We start from the raw sequence: 24208 nt of genomic DNA on the forward strand, positions 1-24208 counted from the left end.
TGTGTTCTTATCATGAATCTTTCTTTGTTGTAATATCTTTCTGCCGTAAACACTTCTAATCATATCAGGCTTCCTCCCCAGTATCAAATGTTTCACTTTATATAGAATCCAATCAGATAAATTGGATGAATGTTAAACATTGTTATGAATATAGTGTGTCTATGTGGAACACATTTGTACTCCTCTATCAGTTACAAGGATTTGAGTAATCTGATTATGAACTGTGTTTATCTCGGGCTTAAAACATTGATTGTAAAGCCGTATGTCATTCCTCTACCTGCACTTTGCAGCAGAATTCCAAGGAAAGTTGTCATGAGATTGTAAAGTTTTGACTATTATTTTTTAGACAAGGAGAGGCTTGTATTACAACACGCCCTTCCTGGTATGTAGCAGGAGAAAAGGATGGGGCATTTAAGCTACAGGTCACCTGGATGCATAAGGTAATGGCAAAGATAAAGAAGTCTTGTGGAACAGGGGCTGAGAACTTACAAAATAATAACTAACCTACGTGGGCATTTTCACCCAACGCAGGTAGAGCAATTGCAGGAAGGAATCCTGTCACATTGAACTAGATTTCTAGTAATTTCAAAGAAAAAAGTGCATTGCATTTAGATACTGTTTTCTAACGAATAAATCTGCTACCTTAGAAGTAAAGACAGATCATATTTCAGTCCTTTTGCTGCTCACTAAGTCTTTGCCTTCACACCTATGTATGCCCAAAGAACTAAAGCAGAGCTCAAAATGTCCATGCAAATTGAATCCTTCTTTAAAGTGTGTTTCAACAACAAAGAGCCCAAAGAGGCAACAACAGGCACAGGAGTCAGTTTGTTGAACTGCATGTTCAGTTTCGGAAGGGAGCATTAAAGTTTGCACCTCACAATACAAACACAAATTAAGCACCTGGAGTCTCTTCAGACTGGATGAAATCAGACTCCAGATGCTTAACACATAGCAGGCCCAGTGAGCAAACAGCACAATCTGGTAAGTGTCCAAGGGGCAGACTGACCTGGTTTGTGGCAGCATTAACTCATGTACTACACTGTATTTCATTTGCCCATGACAGATGTGGCTGCAGTTTGTTTGGTGTTTCTAAAACTATAAAGGTTATGCCTGTATATGGCCTTTAAAATCCATGGTTTAATATGTATACATTTACATGTAAATTCACCAAAAGACTCAAGTAACATTCAACACAATGCCTAATAATAATTACAGTAACCTTAGGAGATTTATTATTGTGATGAATAATTTTTCATATTAACATTATTACTCACAGTTGGATTGTAATGATATAAAATATAGCCATGCAGGAAAAAGAGTATTTCAACAGTGTGCTTTTGTTCTCTAGAAAATTGTGCTGCAGAATCATCTTTCAAGATGTTAGGAGAGAATGAAAAATAAAGCTCACAGTATTTTGAAAAAAAGAGAACATTTGAATAGGAAGGGCAAAGAAGCAGAACAGAAGAAGTTAGAATCGGTAGAAAACAAAGAGAGCTTTGAATTTGTAAAGCAAGGTGTACCTCTGGCAGAATCATCACTGTATTCATATCCAGATTTCCTGTTCTACAAAGCTCCTATTTCAATCTTCTATTAGTCTGGAAATCAAAGCAGATGATCACGATGAAATTATTTGAAATGCAGGCATTCATATAGAGATGTCATTCATATAGTCATCCTTTCAAGAAAAATGTTCATTCCGAGTAAATTTTAGAGACAAACATCAGTGCTCCATAAACATCATTGCAACACTTCCATTGTATATATGGTCACTGATGATTTAGGGTAATAAACACCATGGTTGTTCTCACTAGAAAAAATGGTTACATCTAGGTTTAGCTTACCACACGTAAACACGATCTATATTCCACAATCAGCAGTCAGTCAAGAGTGCTACCTAAATTCAGTCTGCAGTACAGAGAGGAAAAAGCTTGAGGATTAGCCAGTTAAGTTCTAAATTAAGTTCTAAGTTTCTACGTAGAGCTTTAACTCCAATAATTTACCTAATTACATTGACTACCTTGAGGTAAGACAGCTTTATACTCCCTCTCTGGAGTATAAAGGAGCTGGGCAGTGGAGCAGAGTGAGGAGCATGGTTTTCTTACTAGAACAAGGTGGAATATTGCCAAAGGACTATTTTATCCATATTTCAACAAACCTTTTTTCTTTTTTCTTTTTTCCTTTTTCATTTTCTTTTCTTTTCTTTTCTTTTCTTTTCTTTTCTTTTCTTTTCTTTTCTTTTCTTTTCTTTTCTTTTCTTTTCTTTTCTTTTCTTTTCTTTTCTTTTCTTTTCTTTTCTTTTCTTTTCTTTTCTTTCTTTTTTAAACCAAGGGACCAGCGGGTAAGGGGAGGTTGTCATGTAGAATTTTGTCATAGAAAGGTAACCTGCAATGATTAGGGGAAGGGTCATAATGGGAAATACACTTATCCCTTGTTACTATTTATGATATAAAACTTCTCCAATTAACGAAAAATACAGCACAGACAGAGATGAAAATTAAGTTCCTTCTAAATTAATAATTTTAATTTTTTCTGAATAAGTTTTTCTTTATCCTCTAGAGCATCTTCACGGCTTTATTAAAATACTTTGATTTACGGATAGTATCTTCACAAGCAAACTCATTAGACTTTGTTTCAACTCACATTGATTTTCACCCCTTAGCCTGGTAAAGTTGTTACTTGACTTCATCCAGAACATGATTTCAAAGCTGCACATGAACAGCTGGCTACCTGCTGTGAGGGTAGGTTCTTGTGATCCTGAGCCTTTGTGTTTAGTCCCTTTGATCCGGTTAAACTGACCCATACCATAAAATTACTTCATTTCTTGCTGCCACTCACCTTCACCTTGCCTCATGTGCCTGGAACCACCTACCTGCATTCTAAATATTTGCCTATACTATAGTTTTTCAGCAGAGTTATAGTGACCAGTCCCCAGTGTGTGTAGACAGCAGAAGTTATTGTTTCAGACTCTGGTTTTAGCTACTGGCTGTTCTCTTCTGATTTTTTTATGTTTTGGTTTGGCAGAGCTAAAAATGAATGAGGGGGGCTTTGTGGAACTTGTCATTATGGCACTCAGTGAAAATTGCACCAGATGAAAGCCTAGAGCAACTATTGTGCAAAACCACATCAAGAACCACTCTGTGTATATTTACACAGCAGCCTATAAAAATTTATTCTGATCTGACATATGAGTATGTCCTTCATAATCTTCCTGTGTAATTTGAAATTGTAGAAGTACAGTTTAATGTATCTTTTTTAGCCCAGAGAACACATTCTTCTCACAGAATTTTGTAAGTTTCTTTGGAAATTTTCCTGAGATATAACTAAGTAGGGATGGGCTAACCTGCCAAAAACAGAAGAAAATTAAAAAAGAGAAAGCCAAGATAAGCAACTTAACACACTTGTCTTTTAAACAATCTGTGTCTGTTTGTGTATATTGGGAAAGTGTAGAACCTGAACCTTTGTATTAAACCAAACTATAAAAACAGTTGTTTCTTCTCTACAGATACTGTGTTATTAGAAGGGTCAAGGTACAATGCTGGCTGCCAAATCTTTCATACAGAAGAACAATTTGTTCGACATGTAGAACACAAACAAACTTCTCACAGACTTTCCCCTGCACTTTAACAATGCAAGCTTTTCATGTTATTTACTCAAAAATGTTATTGAGGTCCAGCAGGTGGTTTTCCATGGCTTCACATTGCCTAAGAGCCACAGAATTCTAGAAAAAGAGCAACCATCTTGTTCTGAGCTGACACGGTGATATCTTTTGACTGAAGGAAAACATGGCATCAACAGTCCCCATACAAAGTAACTCAAGCACACTCCTCCACACTTGTCAGAATCTATACAGTTTGGCAGATTTGGATAATTTGCTTTGCTCCTCACTTCAGCCTCACCCTTTCCATCCAAGACTGCAATTTTCAGGCCACTGGCTTGAAAGGCTCTGTTGTAGACCTAACATTTATAGCAACCCTTGTGATATATCTAGACAAGACAGGCCTCTCCTCAGAATCTGTAATCTCTCACTTCAGAGCTCATATTTGAAGCCCTTGATTCATTGTGGTTTACAACAACTTTAAAGCCAAATGCATTCTTTGGCAATAAGGCAACCCACAGGCTTCTGGCCCTTTTGATCAATCTATCTGCTGCCTGGGAAAGCAGAGGCTGTCCTCCACCTTAATAAGCATGTCCCTGAAATAGCAGGCACAGTACACGTTGACCACCTATTTACATTTCAGGAGGACATCAACCAAAAAAAAACCAACAACCAGGAGACATTGTTATCAAAGACACAGAATAAGCTACTGCATCTCCTTGAATACCCCTGTTAAAAAAGGAAGGCATTAGACCAGGAGATGCTCTGGCTTCAGGAGAAACAGCTTCAAAGTATCTGTAGCCAAGTCCTTGTACTATAAGTGTTAAGAGGGTAAGACAGACAAATATGAGAAAGTCAGAACCTAGTGGGAAGTATTAAGGCCTTCCATATTTCCGGATTAATGGTCAAACTTTAGAAAACCATGGTTTACAGGAATTCTACCTTGAAGTGCTTTCTTTACTAAGAAAGAATCAGATCTCTCTGGAGTCATTACTGGGAATGCTAAATGTATTCACTTACAGTGGATACTGCAAAGAAAAATCCAGTTGCCTGTGCAAGGAGCAGGAGTTCAGATTCCTTCTTGAAATTTTTGCAGTTCTCCTTCATGATACCTTTCTACAGCATAGGGCAAACAATGAAATTATTATTTCACCCTCGAATGGTATTTTTTAAGCAAGTTTGACATGGATGTTGTAAGGATCTAAATGACACATCTTATTTTTCACATTGAAATAAAGGATATGAGGATGATAGTTTCAGATGCCTTAGAGATTTCAGCTCTGCAGTGCTCTGCCAACAAGCAAAAATTCAATTTTAAGTATCTATTATGCAGCAGGATTTGTACCATTCCTGATGGGAATAGCCTGACCTTTGTTTTCGCTTGTGCCCTTTGCAAGTTCTGACAACATTCTCCAGAATGCTGGTCAGTCAGAATACTGAGCTGTTGATGCATCTTCTCCTGTTTTGGTGAAGATCAGGAGGATCTTCAGGAAAAAAGATCATGTGTTAATTAGGAAGTATATCTGAGCTGGTCAAGGTAATATAAACAACTGAAAAAAAGTATCACTTTTTAGGAACATAGCATATGATAGAGAAGAATAATTCAAACTAAACTGATTAGTAATTGTTACGAAAAATCACAGTGACTTCTAGTAACAAAGACAAGGGAAAACAGGCATTTCAGCAATTAAATGAGATAGTTACAATGAGGCTCCTCCTTTTATTTCCTAGTTTAGATACAACCCCTGTGGATTTGCTGACCATTAGGCAGACAGCCAAATGAGTCATGTATAGTTGTTGCTTTAGGCACCCCAGTTCTGCTCCTAATAGCTCAGTATGCCTGACCATGCTTATTTTTGGCATGACAAAATTTTTCAAAATTTGTTACTTTGCTTAAATGGTGAACTGAAAAGCAGAGGGTTAGTTAATTAAGTGAACGAGGCAAGTATTGAATCATATTACTAAAGATTAGAAAATGGAGTATGGGGAGAGAAGAGGAAGTAACCAAGTAAACTACACCCTATTAAACTGACTTCAATAATATGCAAGATTTTAAAACACACAGCATAGGAAAGAACAATTAACATATCAAGCTAAATGGAAATTTGAAACACTGAAGAGTAAAAAATTATTTTATGTGAAGCAGACTATGTAAGATCTACCTAGTTGTCTTTTTTTTGAGATAAAACCAACTCCTTTTTCTAGTTAAAATAAGCCAAATAAGCCTATTTTTTATGTACCTCATTAAGCCATTCATACAACAGCCCATCAAAAATTAGCCCACAATTGGAAAAAGGCTTCACCATGAGAGAAAATAAGAATTTAGAGGTAGGAAATTAACTGGAATCAGATCAGAATTACAGAGAAAAACACAAATTCCTTGGTGTTGGATGGATTGTGCTATCTCCACTACGAGGGCAAAAATACAAAGGTTCAACCTGTTGCATTGAAAGGGGAAGTGTATGTTTGGAGGAAAGTTACCAGCAGAATTCTCTAGGATTAGTTTGGACACTAAAAATAGTGGATAGTATCATAGCTAATTTTGGTACAGCGTTAAGTGTGTGCTTATGACATTTTCTGATGACAAAGTCTGGAGGCAGTGTCAAACTAGAAAAGGCCTGGGATATCATAAAGGTCATTGAACTTCAGTTACTGAAAGGGGATGAGGTTAAAATGTACAAAGTGCAAGGCTGCACCCTTTGGAATGAATAACAGGAATTTTCTATTACCAGCCAATAGTTCACAGTTTAGAAAAGACACTTAGGTAAAAAAACCTAGCATATTCATCTGCTGCAGCAGAATGTACTACCAAGGAGATGAAGCTATGAAACCCTCCCCACATTCTTCCTATGGACAGGCAAGTGTACCACCTATTATGTAAGAATTTCTTATAACCTTTTCTAAAACAATGTAAAATGGGTGACAGTCTTGGTAGAAGAGATTGAAAGGATTTAGCTTATTACCTTATTTCCTTATTTAAAGAAAATCTGAGAAAAGGTTTATTATTGTTCCCCACATGTACTGGGATAAAGGAGGATACGAGAAACACTGGAAAGAAAGATCCCTACTGTAGAACTCAGTATCAGCATAAGATCAGCTGAGAAAATTGCCATGAAAATTTATCATGGAGATTATAAAAGTTCCAAACTGTCAGGAACATAAAGTACTGCAACAGCTTCCCAATGGGAGCATGAAGGCAAAAACTCCAAACCTGTTTTGAGATGAAAGCTTGATAAATTTACAAATGGGATTATGTGACTTGTTTAGCTGCTGCAGGAAGGAACTAGACTCCATAGTTCATGAAATCTTTTCTGATCCTGTGTTCTATTTAGAAAAAAGCAGATGAGAAGTTTTAAGCAATGAAGGAAGCAAAAGGCAACAAGATTTCAGTCCAAAGATAAAGGAACAAAATGTAAATTAAATGCTGCTGTGATCTGATCACCTGGACTGAGGTTAGCTGGCAGTAAGGCAAACTCTTTTACCTGAAATTTTGGAAAACATTACTATTCTGTTTCTTTACAGCATACCCAGATGCTTTTACAACTACAGGTCTGGGTCATTTCCAAATGCTGCTGCAGGAAATAGATTTGTGTCCTCTCTGAGCAGTTCTCCTTCTGTTTCAGTGACAGCAAATGAGAGCCTGTTTTCACTATACTGATAGTCCAGAGCCAGAACCTCTTTTGGTAAGGCTCCTGTATACCTCCCAAAAAACCACTTTGCTCCCCAGGGGTATTCCCTGTCTAGCAACAGCTTTCAAGTCTTAGCCGGAGTGTGTCTGGCAGAATAGAAAGGCGTTTCTGTAATTTATGTACCTGTGATAGCTTTCTACAGCTGCACAAGCCTGAAGGTTTTGTTTGACCTAAAGCTTAGCTGGTTTTGCTTTTTATTGGACTAACTGCTCTTTTTGGCAATACTCTTCATAAACCTTGCCTTGAGCTTCTTGTAAACCACAGGGGAAAGTCAAAACCTAAAAGCAGTTCTTGGACCACCTTACTTACAACAGAAATGGTTTTCAGAAGTCTAAATAAACTCACAGCCAATTTTTCACCCTGGTCTTGGGTTCTGCATTTTGGTGTCCTTGTTTGGCTGGATGCTCGTCTCTGGTTACAACCCACCTGCCACCGTCACACTGCCTCCATCACTGCCACAAGTGGATCCATTCCCTGATGACAGCCATGCCCTCACTGGAGCAACCTCCCCTCGGACGGTCTTTTCTCCCCAGCCTGGGTGATCCCAGGGCCAGTCGGTACCTGCCTCAGGCTGGAGCCTCCTGCACTCCCACCCCAGGGGCTCCAGGGATTCCCCGCTTGCCTCTCCAGGCAGCTCTGGTGGGCCACGAGCTGGAGTGAACGGCAATCCCAGCGCCTCAGAATTAGCTCGTCACACCTGTGTTGTCCCCAGGCAAGAAAACCTCACCCTGCCCCTGCTAAGTCCAGTTGAAGCCTCCAATTCAAAAGAAAGTGGCCCCTGTCTCCCCACAAAAACCAGCTAGTGTGTCCATGACTCCCCTCTGGGTGTTCCTGCAATTTACACTTTTCCACAGTGGTATTTCACGGTAAGGTCACAGCTTGTAAACTCTTTGGGTGGTTTCCTCAGGCGGCCGAACACGCAGGCTGCACTTTTATTTTAAGGAGAAATCAGAGAAGCCTTTGATTACAAAGGATGCTCAAACGGGTCTCTATAATTTTGATTTCTTCCCTCTTTAAGCTATAAATATAGCTGAAGATTACAAAGGGTTGTAAAGTAAATACCAAAAGACAACATTTACAATTTTCCACACAGCTACACCCTAAACCGATAATATAAGGAAATCTGTCCAAAACTTTGAAGTGCTATTACAGTTTGTTATATGACAAAACACCGGGGTTTCTGTGTATTTATTTAGCCACCTACCACTCCCTCACCCAGTTTTTAAATCCATTTGACTGCTATATAGAAAAACATAATATTAAGGGGAGTTGTATTTTCAAGTTACTTGTATTACAAAAACATTAACTGAAAGCAAATTCATGCTAACAATGCATCTTTGACTTGTACTTGCATGATAAAATCAAGATCTGCTTTTAATCTGGTGGGGGGTGTGGGGAGGAAGTTTTTGATCTGATACACCTATTTTCTCCAATTAAGGAGAAAATTTTCTTCCCACTGGATGTTCTTCCTATGATTCTAGCAAGAAACTTTTAAAAATAATTTTGACCTTGCGTTCCATTAAATAAACAAAACAAGCCACAAAAAGACAGATTAGTAGTATTATTTGTGCTCATTTGGGAGTGCATTGAAGGCAGCAGTTGTTACAGATTATCTAAATTATTCAAATGATGTAACAGAGCAATAGTCAGAATTAGGAAGACTTCCTTTCCCTATGTAAATTCTCTATCATCTGGACTATAGTTCTTCACGTCTTCCAAAACCAGATTCTATTATTGCAGCTGATGGAATTGTATCTGAATATAAGATATATGTATTTTTTTAGTATGTCAGGTTGCACTGCCTACTTTGTGTTTTAATCTGTTTTTTTGCAAAGTGTATTGCATCTGCAGTTCTCTGTGATGTTCCCAACCTAAGCAAAATTGCACTCTTGCTTTACATAGGCATCCTACATTGTGATTTCCTTTTAGAGCATTATCAGCAGATTTAGTATGAGTTAAATCTCTGATCTCTTTTCATAGTTTGGTCTACTGAAGTTTATGGCAATACCTTGATGGATCTGAATTCTCTCAACAAGGTGCTGGCTGAAGGTTCAGGATGCTTATTTCTCAGGAACAAATGGTAAACTTTTCCAGTAGGAGTGGACTTAGTATTTACTGTGTAATGCAGCTTCTCTTCTTTGCTGCATTTATAAGAAAGCCTTTCAGTTTGTATGGGAAAGCTTGAGTAGAATCCACGGAAGTCATGTGTAATTTGGCTGCCAAAGATTTGAGAAAAGCTAAAATAAAACATTTGGCATAAACACGTGGTGTTTGGACTGCAGTGGTGTGTTCTTGGAACAAGAACAAAAATATTTTGCCTCTAAATGAAAATATTTTTAATTACAGGAGAAACCACACTGAGTCTGTGATGCCTGTTTGAACCCTTGTGTCTACAGAAATGCATTAACAGTAAATTTTAAGTGTTTCCATCAGATGGGTACTAGGCATTGGATGGGATTCTTAGTGCAAATAATTCTACAGTACTATATAACAAGTTCTTCCTAATACTAATAGAAGCTATGTTGCCTCATTTTAAACAGTTCTGACAATTACTCAATTGTCTGTGCATCTAAAATTTGTACTATGCATCTAAAAATATTAAATTGCTAGTGCTATGTGCATAGGTGTGTAGCAGCATTGATAGATATGTGCTCCAGGCATTCTGTATGCTGCAAGATAACTGAAGTTGTAAAGTGTAATTTGTGTGAACTTGCTACAGCCTTTTTTGAAAAGGAGGTATTTATAGGCAAGCTAACCTGAAATTTACTGTTTCTGCAATGGAAAGTTGTAACTAGCAAAGAGCACACAATCTGTCTCTTCTGTAATTTTAGACAAGACAGGAGTAGTACTAAACCAGTTAAAACCGCTAAGCCAACTCCAATTACTGAAGTAATTTACTGAGATTACTCAAGAGCATAAGTGCGGGTACTTGTGAATATGCCTTAGGATTTATCATACCCATAAGGAGTTCTCACCTCAGCTCTGTTTCCAATGAACAGAGTAGAATTTTCCATTGCTTTCCCTATACCATGTATGTATCAGGCTTAACACTGGTTTAATGGAATTATGGCATACTACTAATACTGCATATCAGTTCACTGCCTAAAATTATTGAGGAATATTTGAAGCTTTATGACTGTAGCCATGAGGATTAAATGAAGACAACCTTCCATGAAGCGGAAAGAAAGGCTTCAGGAATAATATTGTCCTTCTGTCTTTCAATGTTCTTTGTTAGATACTGAAGAAGGTAGTTTTTTGAGATGTAATACTCCCCCAAATACTGATCCTGCCTAAAAGCTTCTTGACTCCATCATCTGAGCAGCCAAACATTGTGGTGTGTGTGTGCAGGCTGTACCACTTCAAGAACAGTCAAGAAAAATGCTTTGTGTTGGTTCTTTGAAAAACCACTGACAGCAATCCAGATCATGAGTCTCCTCTCAATTCCAAAAACTGAGTGGGTGCTACAGACTGTGAGGAAAAAAATAAGACTATATTTGAAATGAGAGATTGTTTGTTACAGTTCACTAATTTCAGGGCAAGATTATTTTAATTTGAAGCTGTACCTCATTGCCTCTTTCAGGACACAAGAAAATAAACTGCCTTTAACATGTTCTTTGAAGAACCTAGAACTGTCTGATAGAGTAAGATTCATCTCATTTAACTTTAGCTGGGTATGTATCAGAACTAAGCTACTTGCTTGCTCTTCTTCTATAGTTATAAGAAAGAGAAAAGAAATTATTTATCCAAGCTGCTTTTGAATGGAGTGTGTTAATTTTTGTCTTTTTAGATTGGCTGAAGAAAGCATACATGACTTACCAAAATTTTAGAAAGCCAAACCACACAAGATGAATTTCACAGTCTGCAACTTGGCTGCATCTTTTTCATTTAAGTTAAACATTTTGGAGCACAGCTTTAATTTTTCAAGAGTTATCTGCATCAATGTGTGTGTCTATAGATAGGTATTTATTAATAAATAATAAGTATTTAATATGTAAATATTTAGGGGTTTATAGTGAAGAATATGTGGAATCAGACAATCCAAGGGAAGGTTACAATAGGACATTTAAGTCAAATGAGAAACCATAACTATTTGAATAAGGTTAATCTATTTTTATCTTTATAAATGTGATCTATCTAAAGGCAAGTTACATGAGCATTTTGAAAAACTTCTGAAACAGACAAATGAAAAACAGTGGGCTTTGTATTGTCATTATTAACATAAATTGTATTGGTCTCCTCCCACTTTACAGATCTTTCCAGACATGCTTCACTAAAATGGAGGGTGAACAAATACATCTGGATTTGGTAGAGTAATAAACTGAAATCAAACAGTCTAAGCTGAACTCCCATTTTCTATCATCTAATCTGTTTACCAATTCAACAATACAGCTTTAATTATAGTAACATGATTTGTAATATGTTAAAGCAGGAGGAAATGCTATGCTAGATCTGGAGCAATACATAACAAGAAATTAAAAAAAAAAAAAAAAAAAAAGGAACAATGCAGGTTTTACTTGCAGACTCCAAACGACTCTCCATTGCACAAATTAAAATCCTGGAATGCCTTGAGTGTTTCTGAGAAGTCAATGGTGTTAAGGCATCTTGAGAAACACCTTTAAATTCAGCTGGTTTTAGCTGCTTTAGCACATAATCCCTTTAGAGTCATCATGGAGTAATTGTGCTTTATATGTAAGATTTTTTTCTCAGTAATATACTTAACCTATGCCTCCAATGTCTTATGTGCTATAGAAAATTAATAGAAAAATTTGAATATTGAAAACTGAAATAATATACATTGTAGAGCTGTACAGTTATGTCTGCAGAGTTTTGAAGAGACGCTCAAGCTAGATTCAAATGAGCTAGCTCAGCTACTGGAAGCAGCGTAGCCATGGCAGTAAGCAGTTCAGTGCCAGCTGTAAAATCTGCCTGTAAAGGTAAGTAAACATTTGGAAAACTTGCTGGCACAGAGTTCTTGTGCTACAACAGTTGCACTGCTTAGCTACTTTATAGGCTGCTCAGGATGACCCCAGCTTAAGAAGACAGCGTAGCTGTACCTATTGGCTGCTGAATGCCTTGCACAACAGCCTTGGAAGTGCTCATGGCAAGGAAAATAAATTAACAACTATACTAGTTCTTTATGAGTATCTGTGTAGTAATCTCTTAGTTAAAAGTGTGAGACCATGACAGATGCTTATTCCTAGTCTTGAGCTGTCAGCACCTTTTCCCTCCCCGGTACTCAAGTATCCAACATGTTATAGGGGAAGTGATAATAATTATCAGTGTATTCAATGAATATTACCAGGTTTGGTACGTATATGTTTTCTATAAACAATGTGTTTACATATTCATCTAATTACTCAAATGATCACTTTACAAACTTGTTTTTGTTTCTGCACTCTCAAACTGAGGACTCCAGGACAACTAGTGACTTTGGCCAGTACTGTTTCAGGGTGCCCATGCAAGGCCTGAATTCCATTCCTCTTGAAAATTGCAACCCCAGATCATTATCACTGGGTTGCTTTATAGTGCAGCCGCCATTCTGGGGAATATACATGTGGTGAGACACTATTCAATGTGCTGGTGAGTGTTAGTCTCATGCCTCTAGGACCGATCATTTAATATCCACATGGTTTTGTTTCCTGCCCGGAAACAACACAAGCAGGCTAGCACTTCTGGGGCAAAGAGATAGCCCCTTTTTTTTGAGGCCTGTTATCTAAACGTACTTTGCACCACTGCTTCCATAGCCGGTGTCTGAGCGTGGTTTGTACATGGTGATTGAGGTATTATTAGCAACCAAATGATTGTTAGAAATCACTATAGCTAAGCCAGCTGACTTTACAACTCTGCTGCCCTTAAAATGGAGTTCAGTAAAGGTTTTTTTCTAGAATCTAATTTGGTTTAGACATTAATAATTTACAGGCTTCTTTTACAAGACACCACAAAGGATCAATACAGATATAAAACATACCCACTACTGTATATGCCAACTACTGCAAAATGCCACACTGTTCTTTCCAGAGGACAAACTGCAAACATATGCAGCATTCAATAGAGATTATTTTCTTTAAATCATACAAGCTATCCATTAATTCAATAGCTTATAGTGATTTTTATCTTTTATCTTTCTTCTAATTACAAAGTCAGATACCAACCAAAAAAAAAGTTGCTTTCCAGTGCTCAGCTCAGGGAAAAATAATGGCTATTCATTTCTCAGGATTTATTTCTATTTTAAATCTGTGTATGCGTGCTAATAGTTAGAACCTGTGTTTCCATTATGGGGTTAGCAAGGTGTTTGATACATATTTTGTCATTTATGCTTTTATGTACTTATGCACAAAAGGAAATTGGACATCAGAAAATGTGGTTATTTAGATGGGCTATACTTATTTGGCTTTACAGTTACAAATAGGCAAAAAAATGTATAGCAATGCCTTTGTCTAAGTTGTACAAAGTACATAGATCAGTCTTTATACTATTATAATTAGGCTTCAAAAATTAATATTGATGTGAGTTATGATAGCTGGCTTTGTCTAGAATTATTTGGATCCCATTTGAAAGTTCTACATTTGTGACATAAATTTTGTAACATAACCAATTCACATAAACAGAATCCAAGAGAATCTAGAATGTAGTGATGCCCTAGTATATAATCTGAAAATTTAATTGACATTAATATCTGACTGTAATCTAGTTGGTTGATCTCAAAAAGTGGACAAAAACCAGTGTAAGTGGTTAGCTGCCGTAAACAGCAACATCTTAAGATAGATTACATTACCACAGACCCAGCATTTATGGTTTCTAATGTGAAATCTCAGTATTTTTTCCTAGAATATGTATATGCAGAGTTTACCACCCAGCAATATGAGATAACATCATAGTCAAGATTTTCCTGGTTCCAAAACCAGCATAAAATATACATTTCTTTAAGTTTGAAGAAAATAAATATTTAGAAGTTACATTTAGTTTATAATCAAAAAATATGTTTTGCCAAACTCCCGTCTGACAGGTTTTACTAGTTCTTGTCTTCAGGTTTCAGTGATGAACCAACACAGGATTTACCCTTGGGGTAAGCAGTTTGTATAATGTCAAATATGTGACTATGTGGAGTGTAATACAAACTTACCCTTCCCCAGGTGTGGCCATTATTGTTAAAATTTAAATAACAAAGTAATACGTACCTACACTTTCATTTGACCTTGGCTGCTGGCAGTGTTTTAAACCACATGCCTCTACTGCCTCTGCTCCTGAGAGATTCTCTAGTGCGTTTTATATTCTGGATTAAAACTAATGTTATCCAGATGCCCTTATGTGGGATATTTTTCTGTATAATATTGGAATGACTCAGCACTCCCAGTGCAGGGTCTTAAAACCTAGGCAGCTACCACTAGTATGTAGTCATGTGTCTAACGTGCTTTTTCCTTTAAAACTTAAAAATATCCTTCAGAACCATTTGCCAATTTTACTTGTCTCTATTCCCATTATCTACAGTGGAGGGAAAAATTTTAAGAGCCCAGCCTCACTTCTCTTCACTTGGAATACTTTAGTCTAATTAAAGTGTCTGTCTTTGGAAGGTATTACTTAACTTCTTTTTCAGTGTTAGGGGTTCAGAAACAGCAGCAGCTGTAGCAAAGGCTCAGTGACAGTAGGCCACCACCGGCAGTGGCAGCTCTTGTCCCTGTGTTAGATTCTGCATCATTCTGAAATCACTCACTGACCAAAAGCAGTGCACATACCACAGAAATTTCCATTGGAAACTCCCATTCTAAGGACAGAGCAAAAAGTATGCCTTTTGATGTGCCACACCAAAATAATACCTTTTTTTTTTTTCCTATTAAAAGGACTATAAATATTTCTAAATACTAGGTATGATAAGACTGGAAGTCTTCAATTTACCCAGCTAGAGTCTTTCAAGAAGTTCCTTAAATCTCACTTCAGCTATGATAAAATGTATTAAATATCTCTACTGTTGCAGCGTGCTAAACCACCTTCTACTAGGATAGTTAAATACAATGCATATAAGTTTGTTGAGTACTGTTTCTTGATTATCAGGGATAAACAATTTCCTACATTTTCTAATTGCAGTGGTACATGAAAGAAATATAGGGAAATGTTTTAATCATTATTAGGCAAATGGACAATTCTTACACAGACTACTGATGTGTCTTTTCATTGTCTTGAAGTTGAATTCTGCTGTGTCTGTTCTGTTGTGATATCTTAATGTTTTCATAGTCGATTTCCTTTCCATGCTCGTGCTTATTTACAAATTATTGTCTCAATTTGTTCTAACGTACCATACTTTCTGTTTCTATAGCAATTTATACAGATTTGCACCTCAGGAACTCCCCTTTTTAGGCACTGTGGAGCAGCATGTCTCTAATAGTTAGCCAATTTCCACAAACTTCAAAATGCAGTTCTAATGGTAGCTCACCTTCAGAAGTGAGCTATAGCATCCTAAACTGTAATGGACGTACGTTTCTGGCAGTGTTTCTGTGAGCACAAAAGCAGCTGATCATATTTGCGTGGGTCAGGTGGACAGAAGAGGTCGACATGTCATTTGTCATATACTAGCCAAAAGCAATGGGCACCAGGAGGGTTTCCACACCCTGGGACAAACTGGAGTTGATTCAGCCACTCATACTCTTGCATTAAAGACTGAAGAAGTTGATAATTTAGGAAAAAAATGCTGGAAATAAACATCAGCACTAGTAACGTTGCTTGTTCTCTGCAAATGTGAATCTTCTTTCCATGAACTTGACTTGGATAGCATAAAAAGTAGTCTCAATTTACTAAAGAAAGTTTCTTCCTTGCCTTATTTTTATCCATTTTCATCACTCTCACAGAGAGAACACGAGTACAACATCCTTCTTATACCCCACTCTTAGGGGTTTTTTTCTGACAGTTTAATGTAGTTTAAAAGGGTTTAATCCAGTTTGAAAGTTTGTTTTAACTTGGATCATTTCACTGAGCTGATTTAAGTACCGACACAAATAGTTTATTGTTTTGGAGTTTTTTCTCATAGCAAAGGAAGTATTACATTGTAGCATTTAAGTAGAAGTGAGTACCAGGGGAGGAGGGCTTTGGAGGTGCAGGGTAGCAAAAGCCTCTTTAATTGGCTTTGTCATTCAAGGAAACTGTAATGCCAAATTTAGTTGATGGTATAAAATGCTAGTTCTTCAGAATAAAAGCATTTTTACCCTTACCTTGCATCCAGATGAGAATGTCTCCAGCAACTGACAAACCCTGAGAAAACTTGACAAAACCCAGAAAACTTCCTTATTGGTCCCATGTATAAGGCAATAATTACTGTTAAAACTGAACAATTAAAAAAGTTAAATTGCCTTTTCCTACCTGTACTGTTATCTGCACTTGATGTGTTGTGCAAAGTATACACAAAGTGCACTCAGTTAGCTGTGCTTTCCATTTCTTTTTTCCCACACATTAACATTTTCTCCTGGTGTTTGGTATATGCCCACTTGAGGAAAACTTAGAATCCAAATATTTTTAATTTTAATAAGAAAGCTTATCGGTTATTAAAAGCCAAAATTGTCTATCAGAGCTCTTTTCTTGGCTTTAACTACCTGACAGTATTTTTATATTGTCTAACACAAATAAATTGATCATCAAAAGTGATTAACATTTTGATCAGACAGTTACTAGAGATTTGACATTGGTTAATGTGGTCTGAGGGGTTACTGCTTACGCAGGAAACATGCATTCCTGGCTTGCTGCAATGTTTAGTAAAATGTGTTTGCATAAAATACTATGGAAGATGTTGCAATATCATTTTTTCCTTCATACTGTAATTTATGGTGACGATTACAAATGGGATTAGAAGTAGAAGAGGGAAATGCCAAATATATAGAAGGAGAAAAATGTCCTGGTGAAGAGATTCAGCATTGAAATTTCTTGACAAAAACCCTACGGAATCTACATTCTTGCAGATACTCAAAACTGGACTGGACAGTCCCAAGCAGCTTGCTAGAGCTTTACATTTAGCCCTGCTTTGATAAAGGGTTAGACTGCATGACCTCCAGAGATGCCTTCCAACCTAACCTCTGCTATAATTTACAGTCAACTGCCTGTGCCCTGAATTAATTACATTTCAGGCAGAGGGAAAGATGGAAATACTGTAGGCCAGACAATTTATAATAGAAAATGAATACCCAGTAAAAATTTATGGGTTTGTTTCCACTTGTACTATTTTAAAACTTACTTTCCAGACTGACTTGTTTGAAATATTTTTAATGTGTTTCTAGGCTGAGCTGCTCCGTATTAACTCTAAAAAAAGGCATTTATCACGGAAAGCTTGACCCAGAATTAATTTTAGAGGTGCTAGCAACTGCTGTTATAAAGCCTCTTTTCCTGTTTACGGTAAGAACAGATCTTCTCTTTTTTCTCTTTTTCTTGTACTTATTATTTTGCCAAAGCCAGAGGTCATTAGCAAGGTGAATTTCTGTTCTTTCAATGCTGCTGTCAATATAATGTTAGGAAATACACACAACTGCTGTACAATACAAGTTTTCAGATTTAAACCTATGAAATTTTCAAATAGTTAAAGAAACAGTATTTTAGTTCACGTTTTCCCCATTACTCTTACTGATGTTATTTGAATTTGGTACGAGGGATGTCAAGTCGTTGGGGTTTTTTTAAGAAACTTTATGGGATGTATTGTTGAAACATCAAGAGGTGCCTGCAGTTTCTCTCACACAGTTAATTTCTGTAGACTAAGAAGGGGCTTTCTAAAAGCTAAAATGGTTGCAACTAATATGAGTACATCCATTAGGGCTTTGGATGCTATGTCCCATATCTTAGCTGGGCTAATAATAGCAGTACTTAAGCAACACAAGCAATGTACCTGTATTTTAAAAAACCCAACCTATTTAGTATATAATCATGCAAAACCTTGAGAATTCAATAAATACATAATACTGACAAATTTAACTTTTCACCCATACTCTGTAATATAAGTGCAGACATACAGTCAGTTTTCCAGGTTTTCACTTTTAGGTAAGGATCTCAAAAGTATTTAAAAAAATGGACAGATAAATGGGGAGAAAAACTAGGGGTTTTTCCCCCCAAATGTATGTATAAACTTATTTCAGGGTTTCAAAATACAGTTCCAACCCATCAAAATCTTTGATAGAAGGGGCTGGTCACAGGTCCCTTGTAACTGGGCTGTCAAAGCCCAGTGAAAATATACACAAAATATAATTAGAAGGAACTTGCCCAACATCATAACACAGAGCTGGAAATAGAATTCCAGTCTCCTATTTAAAAATCCTAATATAAACACTAGATTTGTAGTGTTCCCTATCTTCTATACAGCTTGGGATTTATTTTTTTTTTGGCAGGCTAACAAAGTTTAGCATAACACTGTGGGTTTATGTAGCCTTTTTTCCTTCTGTAGCATTCTTGGAACAATGATTATAATATGGTCATGTTAAAAGGATTTTTCCAGCATTTTCTGACTCTGAAATTCCTTCTCATACTTTATATACCAGAAGCCTGATCTATCTTACGTCTGTGCAAGCACACACACAGCCACTCCCCCTATTACTAATACGGTTGCATTCTGGGCTTATTTCAAATGTCTGAGATTTGTTTATTCTAGACACACTAGATTTCCCACTAATAAAAAACAGCGTGACATTGGCTCACAGTATATAGATCAGTTAGCTGAAGTCAGGAATCCTCATCCTGTTTCTAATGTGCAGCTGAACCTTGCAGAAGCCACCACTGTACAATCTTATTTTTATCTGATAAGTGGGAAAATCATACATACCTTCATTTCTAAAAAAGCCTGGAGGCATATGGATTAAAAATACTGTACATTATATTACTAATAATAAATGCTTAGAAAAATCAAGTGAATATTCATTATATATTAATCTTTCAAGGAGGACTGAAAACATTAAAATCATGTAAAATTTATATTGACACTTAAAGGAAACACCCTTATGGTATGTAAAAAGTAACCATGTCTTTATTTTCTTACTGACTTAAGTGTTTAAGTTATTATTCTTCAACACAGTCTTAACTTTTTGTCACCTTGAGAATTATATAAAGAAAAGAATGCAGGTCATACAAACCTTGAATGAAAGCGAAAATATACAGAAAGCACTGCAGCCATTAAATTGCAAAGCACAGGGAAGGAGTAACAGAGGAGGAGGATGAAAATAATAATGAACAGGGAAAGTTACAGTAAATTTAGGCAGAAGAGAAGCAGTCATAGTGTATACGCCTCAAGACTTTGAGTTTGGTATTCATAACTGGTTCAGATTCTACCATCAGTAAGAATTCAGTTTTTTAGAACAGAAGAGTCAATGTGAAAATGAAATATTTGTAACTATACCTAATCTTGACAACTATAGTTTTCATACTACAGCTTCTATTCTATGTTAAAGACAATGTAAGTAGTTATTTTAAATTTTGCAGAACAGACATTGTTGTTCTCAACCTTTTTCACATTATGCCGAATTACAGAAAAAGGGATATAGGGCTTTCTTCCATTTCCTTTTGGAACCCCCCTCCTAGATCAATATAAAGAAAGAGCTGACAATTATGACCCATCACCTACTTGGCTGCTAAGGACTGAAGTAAAATATGATTCTGAATTTCTCTTAAAAACGTTAAGCCCACAAAAATATTTCTGAATATTTTATCATACAGAAATTTAGTACAATTTCTAGAATTTTATTAGTGACATGCAGAACATGAATTTATGTTAATATCAAAACTTTTAATCCAGTAACTCCCCTAAACACTTTACAGATTCAGTAGATGGTCAGTTAGAGCAGAGAAACAATTTGTCAGAAGCAAAGCCTTAGTGAGGACCTAGCAGCAGCCTTCCAGCGCTTAAGAGAACGTTACCAACCAAGAGTCTGAAGCCAGGCTCTCTGCAGAGCAGCAGGAAATGAGAATGAGAAACAGCAATCAGAAATTGAGAAAGAGAGTTCCAGCTAGTTGTAAAGAAAACATATGTCACTATTATCATATTTAAGCATTGGAACAGTTTCCCAGAGAGGAAGGTTTTCAAGACCCAGCTGGACGAATCTCTGGACAGCCTGGCCTCAATTCAGTGTTAACCTGGCTTCAAGGAAGGGGTTGCACGAAGTGACCCTCAGATGTCCATTCCTGCCAGATTGAGTCTGATTCAATTTGTAGCTAACCCTGGCACTGAATGTGACAACTTTTTAATAGGCAGCATGCAGCACTGCTTAAGAGTTTAGGACAGAAAGCAAGATGTAACTCTGATGCTCACAAGGAAAAATTAGCTAAGTAAAACAAATGTAAGCAAATTGCAGTCCACTTTGGTCGCAGTAACTGAAGTGAAAACCAATGACCATGCTACAGTTTTCCTTTGAGCCTCTTTGGGCAGTCACATGCAGCAGTCTTTGCAATGCGTCTCATTCGTGCCCTAGTCTGCCTGGTATTTTTGAAAGGATGGTGGCATAAAAAATTCACCATGTGAGAAATCCATTAAAAGGACTAAAATGTAATTCTACAAGTAACCTTTAAGTATTGTGACTGTTTAAGAGAACTATACAGGAAGCAAAAATTATCCCAGGAGTTGATGTCTGCATGATCATAAAGCTGTTAGCATCAGCATGTGGACTGTAGTGATGTATAGAAAAAGTCTGGAATGCAAGTGATTAACACTGGCCGCTGGTGGGTTCCAGTTCTGTTCTTGGACTCCTCAGCGTAAGCTAGATCATATCGGTTAGGCAAGAGCTCTCTGGTTCAAAGGCAGTTAATCCCCAAATGATACCAGAGACGTAAGGAGTATAAAACACTTGTATTCTATGCTGCTTCCCAGATTTTATAATCTGGATATTTTTTGCTGTAGGAGCTATCCCATGCCTACTCTCAAAATCTGGTTTTCCCCTCTCTCTGTAACAGGAGCCAGACACACAAACAAGAACATGTGTACTAGGGACTGTCTCTAGTCTGTCCTTCTTCTTGTCTCCATATGGCAGCAAAATAACATTTCCTCATGATGTAAAGAAAGGCATTTTGAATTAAGTAACAGCAGGTTTTAAAAAGAGATTTTTTAAAGTCTAAATACCTCTAAATACAATGTTTAACTAGCTTACAGAATCACTGGAGCGTGAAATCTTCAGGAATCATTACGTAGACTCCACTTACTGCTCTTAGGTGACTGGAAAATACTTCTCCACTATACTGTGGATTGTGCCATCCCCAGCCTGCATCCGTTCCAGGCCACAGCAGAAAGGCATAGAAAAAGGAGGTCCCAATTAACTAACTCCCAGTTGCCACAATATCCAGTTTAGCCATGACTGCCTACTATGGCACGGTTCTCTGTTGCAATGTATTTCTGTTATTGTCATTAGCCTTTTTCTCAATATTTTTGTGAAAAAATTAACAAAGTTATAAAATAATGTTTAGAATATACAAATATCAAGCAGAGTAGGAATAAGAGATTGGAGTGAGAGCACATACTAGATATTTACAGTGGGTTGGGGGGTTTTCTGCCTTAGAAAAGACCACAGGTACTGCAGGTTTTCCAGACAGACTAGAAAAATGCTTGCCTGGAGTTATTTCTATGAGGTGATGGACAAAGGCTGCTTTTGGTTCAATGAAACATGTTAAAAAGCTGCTTCTTTTCATTAATTACATTTGACCAGTAATTCACAAGGGATATTATTGTAGGGTTGTGGGTGCCAACAGTTTCTCATAGCAGTTATATGATCAGCGGTGTTTCTACAAGTCACTCAGTTATTCCTGAGTCAGATAGGAGCACCACTTTCCAGTCAGAGCATAATATGCTTTTGCTTTCTTCATACTCTGAAAGGAAGCTAAGGATCCAGTCATACGATATTTCTGGTTCTAGTGTAGTTCCTTCTTCACAGCCTACCACCCTGTAGATCTTTATAGTTTTATACTTTTTCTGCCTGCCTCTGAACTGGCACAATGCCAATTCAGCTCAGCGCATAATTAATCAGTTTCAATTATATTCATACTAGATACAAGATTCCCATCAGCTTCAGCTTGCAGAATACTCTTCCATTGCTATCTTACTTTCTATTGCTTTTCCTAGCGTGTGCAACCTTGGAGACATCTATATTTACAACTCCTTGTGATTTATTTATAAAAGCAGAACAAGAATCTCCACTCTTAACAATGAAGACATCTCAAAGGTCTGCCTGCATATAAATTTGTAGTACCTAAAGTCAAGATTATGCTATGGTGTTTTCCATTGAGACATTTCATGGAAAACTGTAAGCCTCCTTATCTGTTCTGAGATCTGCCCCTCTTTTCAAGATAAAGACTTGAGAAGACTCTTTTTCCTCCTCAGGTTATAGGAAGAACCCTTCTCCCTGTATTATGACTCACCCTTTCTGCATCCTCCTCCAAATCAATTAAAAAATGTGAATCAAAGGAAAAGACATATTTTTATGACAGTAAATGTACATTTGGCAGGACAAGACACTATCCGGATCCCTTTACTTTGGCTTCATGCCATCAGAAGCCATCTAGTCATATCTGTGTGATGATACATACAAACTGGTATAAAGACTCATCAGGAAGTGCTTTGCAGTCTAAAAAATCATCCATTAATCAACATTTTCTTGACTGGGGCCTTCATGCCAAATCTCTTGGCCATGACTTCCCTTAAGTAGAACCAAGGCATTTTGCTCACATGTAAGAATAAGCCCAAAATTACTTCTGGATACATTTCAAATACAGTGCAACACACATCTTGTCACCAAACTCATTTATCTTTTGATTCTCTGAAAAAGAAGACATGTTAAAACCCTGCTGATACACAGAATATTGAAAGAGGCATGCAGTATTTCAAATTCAGAACTGATGTATGAGTCAGCTCTCTCTTTTGCTTCTTCGTATCTCTGAGGTTCATGACTCATTCACTTGAAGGGTATCTGTCAGAATGCCTTTAGCCATTATTTCATAGACAGAGTTTATTCTACAGCCTTGCATAGGGTAATAGTGAGATTTCATCTGAGACTATTTTGTGTACTTTCCAGTATTTTTCCTCAAACCTTTTTAAACTCTCGGAAAAGCAGGTATGGGATTGTATTAAGATCTTACATATTTAAGAAGCATCACAACCCATATACACCCCCCAAAAAAATGCACCAGAAGTAGCAATCTTTTGGTGTTCAGTGCATAACTTCATTAAGCCCTACTTGTTGATTGCTGGTCCTTTTATTTAAAGGAGAAAAAGCATCTCCTCTTATGCTAGCCAGAAAGAAAATGAAAAGTGAGTACTTTGGAAGAGTAAGTAGATAAGCAGCTAGACTAGAAGGATCCTTTACTCCTTTCTGTCCTTTTCCCAGCTTTTATTGATATTTTCATTGTGCATCTTCTGAAGCTTCTTGCATTGCCTGCTACCAGAGCCAGGGCAGCAGATTAGACAGGAGGTTACCCTAGTATGATAGATCTCTGCATGTTTCACATTGAATTTACAATCAGATAACAGCAGTCACTGTTTGGTTTTTTGTTTTTTTTTTTTAAGTAGGCCACCTGTCCCTCATGCAATTGTGTCAGCTGCTTAGGTTTAAAAATAGGTTTTGCTAAAAAAAAAAAAAGTCTTCATACGAATAGAATCCTAAAATATAAGATAATGAGATAAACTTCAGTGGGGAGGGGTAAACCTTAGCAGTTTTGGATTGCTCATTCACATTTCAGTTTTACTTCCTTTTCCCTCTATTTTTTTTCTCTTTTCCCACCTGAGTAAGATAAAAATCTCCTTCACAGCAAAGCACACACATAGAGACAAGAAGAGGTCATCTAGCAAGTCCTGTTCAGCTACTGTTAGTTTGTATTCAAATTCAAAAATGCTTTTTGTTTTGCACTACTGGGGAAAAGCCCTATAAACTTTTTGTTGAAGAGGACAGTTGTTAGCAGTCAAGCGTTTAGCACAACTACTCTGCTTCAGATG

General features: G+C 37.0%; 1 protein-coding gene across 4 annotated transcripts in view; it reads left to right on the forward strand.

The window, feature by feature from the left end:
• Positions 1–6377: 6377 nt before the first annotated feature.
• Positions 6378–24208, forward strand: part of SGMS2 (sphingomyelin synthase 2) — a 61226-nt gene continuing 43395 nt past the window's right edge. The window contains exons 1-4 of one of the 4 annotated variants that reach the window (XM_037380792.1): positions 6378–6472; positions 9265–9364; positions 10865–10955; positions 17541–17655. The gene's annotated coding sequence lies outside the window, so the exon portion shown is untranslated. Of the gene's footprint in view, positions 6473–6831; positions 7048–7117; positions 8151–9264; positions 9365–10864; positions 10956–17540; positions 17656–24208 lie in introns of those variants that run through there. The other 3 variants (XM_037380783.1, XM_037380776.1, XM_037380823.1) reach the window with 3 other exon arrangements.

Source organism: Falco rusticolus, chromosome 1, assembly GCF_015220075.1.
Source record: "Falco rusticolus isolate bFalRus1 chromosome 1, bFalRus1.pri, whole genome shotgun sequence".
NCBI lineage: Eukaryota > Metazoa > Chordata > Aves > Falconiformes > Falconidae > Falco > Falco rusticolus.